Here is a 6,000-nt window from a genome sequence, read left to right as displayed (position 1 = left end):
TTAGTCCGGTCAACAAGGTATTACATTTTGTTTAATGCCATTATCTCCAAATGCAAATCCACCGGGAACAAAACAACGACAGACGAAGTATGAAGGACATAATATTTTAATTTACTATTTACCTGAAATTATGATTTATACGACACGCACCTACTTGCACGATGTTACACTTATAATTGTATTAATACAATTTATTGATTCATTATAGTAAAATTTTGTAATTAATTGTAATATAAAAATATTGGCAAGTACTGCTATTTCTAGGGATAAAGATATTATTTTATTGTTTTTAAAATGATATTCAGGGGGCTGTGTTTAGATCATAGAAACTTAAGGAAATTTTATCTTACAAAATGTTTTGTTTAATTATTTAACTGCATAATATCAATACTTATAATTATTTTAGTTTTTAAGTGTTAATTTTGATTTATTAAAGAAGTAATTTTTTTTATGACAGTTGATTCTAATGAAAAATATTTTCATTACATCCTTGAAATATAATATAAACAATTTCACTACGATTATGAATTATGTATAATTTAGGCCTCTTACTATTATAGTTATACCTAGTATTATTGATGTATTAGGCACTATAGTATCCGAATGTTTTTTTTCTTCACGTATTATAACAACAATGCAGCATAAGCTATTCATTTGTTTATAAGTAGTATACAAAATGTTAAAATATTGAGATACCATTTATTGAGTGATGACTAACATAATTCAATTATTTTTGGTAACAATGTGTATTTTTAATTTCCTTACAATCAAAACCTGGAATAAGATATTCAAAAATAACACTTACTCATTATTTTTCACAACTGATGTGTGGAACATTAACATATTACATAGGTTATGCAATATACGTATCTACTCAAGAAATGTTTTGAATCTTTTGCACCCCCAATGGTTTAACTTTTAAAACGGTAGTTGGAGAACTTTTGAACTTTTTGATCCTAAACTCTTTCACTATACTATTTTCTTTTACTTTTCTGGGCCATAAAATTTCCAAATACATTTTAGTACCTAGTATATTTGACTGCCAGAAATGCTGAAAAAAAGAAAATACCATTTAATAAATTTGTCAAGGTTTTTTTTTCAATATAGGTAGGTACCATCTAAAACAATTTGGAATGAAAAATGATTTTCCTGATTTCAAAAGAATTTTTTTTAAAAGTTATTGGTATTTGGGGAACATTAAGAAACAAAAGATTTTAAAGAACAAAAGGTTAATTTTCATGTACTCGAGCAAGACAAATGTATAATGAATATTCATTATTCATAATATTATTATCCAGAAGGTATATAGTATATATTATATGTAAAATTAAAATATAAAACCAAAAATAATATTTAACCGGATGAAGAACCACTCGAAATGTATGATAATGGGTTCAAATATAAACAAAGATACGTAAGATACGACTGTATTTATGAATCCAGTGGGGGTACTAGAACAAATAGGACTTAAGCAAAAGCACTGCGTTATTATTAGTTTCCACCGATAAAATGAAATGACGTGAAAAATGTTTATATTTTGGAAGAAAATCGGTTTGTGCAGTCTTTAAATGTTTAATACGAATATTACTATATAAAGTATTGAAACACTGCGATACTGCTAAAGGTGCGCACATAGGTTCTTAATGTTCTTATGTTTAGTTTATCTTGCGAAAACGTGCAATGTTATTGATTTTGAACGTATCTTAGAGCTATCAATTAACGCCCAAAAAAATGTTATCCTTAATTAATATTTAATGGTTTGGTTCTATCTCTCGATAGCATTAAAAAGATCGGAAAATTAGTTTGTGAATCGTCATGACTATGCGACGAGACTAGGGAAATTCGTACGTTTTAGTAGTAGTTGGTACTACGTTTTTGGAATGATTTTCGGGAGCCTATATACAGATATAATAAACCAAGAAAATCATAAGAAATATTTATAGCTCAACGTATGGAATAATTTATGTGCTTTATAGATATTACGACCATTTACACGTGTGTGCGCGCTGCCTTTCTACCGTGCTATACCGGAGTTACCATGGCGAATCCATTGTGTTTCAGTCTCTGCCGGTTCAAAGTACCTACCTGCCTACAATATGTAATGGTAACAAATTTAATATTGAAACCCAAAATGTATAATGGCTTATTGTGAAAAGTACAAAATATCGTATTGTATGCCGTCACACGATTGGTGTATTATTAATACACGGCATCAAATGTATTTGAAGTAAGGGTCCATGGCAGCGTGTATGCATTTCTAACAGCGAGTCGAACGAGAACCACGTTACTCAAATAAAAACACAAAAAAAAATATTGTGATATCGCGGGGACTTTCAGTCGTGATGTTGTATCGTTAGGATTATTTCAATTTTTATTTTTTTTTTCCCCCCATTAAAGAAAGCATACTTACTCAATGTATATGCGACCAAAAAATCTCGAATGCTCCGAGTAAACATAATATCGAAATAGTGTTTCCGGTCTCAATGGCGTACATTTTATAAAGTATTTGAGATTTTTTTCGTTCGGCGAAGGTAGGCAGTAGGCTGCATCGGAGTCACTCTAATAATAATACAATATTTTATACGTCAACATCTCAGTGTGTTATACTATTATGTTAGTCCTATTAACTGGGTATGTTAAGAATAGTACAAAATTGACACGTCACGCGTATTCGATTGCGAATGAAAAACGAATTCATATTATTTCATTAATATAAACATAATTTCTGTATAAAAGTAATATGAGACTTCTTAAATTCTAATTTATGCGTTTTCGTGTCATTCCACGACTATATAGCGCGTGTCCAGTCGTATGTGAACAAACGCACAGGGGATAGTCTCCCTCCTGCATCGTGATTTTTTTTTTTCAAACCATAATACCCAAACAGTATTTATCATAAATATCATGTTTGTATTTGTGTTGTCTAAATAATAAAATAAAATATCTTTACGACTCCTGGTTTATTACGTATTTCACGTTGAGGGGACACACACTGGTTATTTATTGTAAAGGGCGTATTGTTTGAGCGTAGCATAATGAATTTTGTGTGTGTGAGTGTGTGTGTGTGTGGGGGGGGGTGTGTGTGTGTGTGTGTGTGTGTGTGTGTGTGGGGGGGGGGGGTGCATACCTGCAACGATGCAACTCTCACCCGCACAGGACCATTCTGTATTCACTCAGATAACCGATTGTATATAATATTTTTTATCGTCGGATAGCTTGCGCTAGTGTATGACAAACAGCATAATAGGAGTCAGACGTAACTGCATCAGCACTTGCAGGGTTCGACTTCTTTACATTTTGAAACCCGATCGGGAATGTTTGTCGTTTTGACATTTGAACATCCACGTCAGTGTAGGTAAAAATAACATTAATTTTCGTAGTAGTTCGTTTATTCAACATTTTAACCATCTCGTGTGATACTGCCACAGTATAGCTGACACTTATCCGTTTATCAAATCCAATATTTTTTTTTTTAAACTTGAATCCATCACACTCTTGTCGCAATCGAGTGAGAGTAACAACTTTGACTGTTCAAACCTTCGAAGAACCAACGATGAATATATTTTACTACGTGTTATGTCAACACTGCATCTACATTACATCATTATTTTGTTGTCGACTTCCTATAATAATCTTTTACACATCAGTACATCGGATTCGTTATATTAGGTAGGCATACTTGTAAAATATTTATTTTATTCTATCGAATCTCAATGAGATAAATATTACTGTCTTACCTACATTTATATAGATACAGCTAAATAACAGAATACTGCCTATGTAATTCAAATACACTTTTATGCACCTATGTAAAAACAAAGTTATTTTATCAGGTATCAGACTAAATTAATTATCTAATCTTGAGAAGCTTATACCTTGATGAAAATACAAAGCAGAATTATTTCGATACTAGGTCATGTTGTTTAAATTGAATACCGATATTGTGTCACAGGGTCTTAAATCTTAATATAATAATATAGTCATCAGATGAAATAATATATGATATCGGTTTTTTAGATTTTCAATCAGTATTCCCTTATATTTTAACTTAAAATATTCATAAGTAAAAATCACAGTAATATTTTTTCGTTGTGGTGTTTTGTGAAACTTAACGTAAGAATAATGGGCTCAAGGTATTAGAATAAAATTTATCATCGTTTGGAAACATACTTACTTAATACTTCGTTAATCAGTGCATTAAATATAATTGTAATTTTGACTTCTCTTTTTGCAATTAAATGAAATTATACATTGTGATGTATGAATTTTGTAACTTTTAATATTCACGTTGCCTAAAGTTGGCGTGTTGTGCTGTCGTGCTAATTTATAGTAATTGAAGCTCGTTTCAACGTAGCAAAAGAGTGAGATTTCCCCTGTTCCGACTATTTATGAGTGTAACCACTAACCTTTCCTATGTAAATCAAGCTGGATAAATCTTGACGGCCTAATGGGTATGAAAAAGTACGAGGGAGAAGGGTTCTAGGCAAATTAAAAATTAACCCCACTATTTTTTAATTTAATTTTTTCAAACGCATTAACCATGTAGTACGCTAGTGTTTCACTGGGATTAATTTTTTTTTTTTAATTATTTTTATTAATTGGAAAAAAAAAATTTAACAGATTACATAATAATATGAAAATTGTATAACTACTTACCTACTAATAATACTAAATAACAATGAACATAAACTGATTACTCTATTGGTTAACACCATTCGAGACTTAACATTATGTCGAAATAACAGTTTTAGTGACGTATTATAAAATAGTACCTAACTTCTTATATAGGTAAGCGCATCCTTCAATCATGAAGTTTTCTATTGTGATTTTCCGCGGCTTGACATGGTATATTTGTTTTTTAAAAACACGTCACCATAACTATCACCATACCTACTTATAAGAAATTCAAAACCATAATAATTTTGCTTCAGTAACTTATTCATTTATCTAAATTAGGTTCATATAGGTATTCTCATACCTACATAACCTAATATGATGATATCGCCCATGTGTTAACTTGCTGAAATTTATTGGTGGTACTTAATATGAAACAATAAGAAAACAAGTCCAGGATAAAATGTGATGTTTTATTCTATGCAAGTCCAACGAACACTCACACACACACATCATGTAGTCTAAACACACGTCATCAAAAATTACTTTTGTTGAGTGTTCAAAATATATGAGAAAATAAGATGGTTAAACAACATCACAGCTACAGATTTTCTAAAAGCCTAGGTCCGAAACGGACGTCAACGAAATTCGAACTGTTGATGTATATATAAGCGTGAGAAAAAACATTCTGTGCAAATAATGTTCATATACTCATTATTTGCAAAAATAAAAGTTGTTATTAAATAGTAAACATTTTAAAAGCAATGCATAGAATCGTTAGACCAGTTATATAAATAATAATTGATTTAATATAAACAGTACTTAACGTAGTAGAATAATATAAGTACAATCATCCGAAATAATATGTTTCCGACGTTTAGGTAATTAATGTTTTGATTTGTAATTCAAACTAAAAATGACTAAAATTAAAATCACAATGTTCTTAAATCAAACACTAAAAGCCAGGAAATTGCTCTACTCTGCAGTAGGTGTCGAGTGCGTACATCGTCATTGACAATTATTTTTTATTAATTTGTTTCACGTCCAGAGTTCGTTGATAAATTTTTTATTCTACTTGAAAAGCGATACTCAACGAAGTCTGTTCACCTATTTTTATTTCTAAGAACATTTAATTAAATATTTTAGACTGCTATTAAAGTTATTTATTTTCTATAAATAATACGGTGAGTTGAACTAGTTATTGCCAAAAACAAATAAAACTCAACATACAATTATAATAGGTACAGAAAAAATGTCTGATACTAAATACGGGTTACTTTAGTTAGAAAATTTATTTAGCTAACCAAACACAAGCATAAGACTCGGACAGAAAAAAACAGATAAAATGATGATAAAATAGGAGGTCGGGACCAAAATAAAGTTTCG

The sequence above is a fragment of the Myzus persicae genome, unplaced genomic scaffold (genome assembly GCF_001856785.1).
Source record: "Myzus persicae strain clone G006 unplaced genomic scaffold, MPER_G0061.0, whole genome shotgun sequence".
In the NCBI taxonomy this organism is placed as follows: Eukaryota; Metazoa; Arthropoda; class Insecta; order Hemiptera; family Aphididae; genus Myzus; species Myzus persicae.
Note: the sequence above shows the minus strand (reverse complement) of the source record.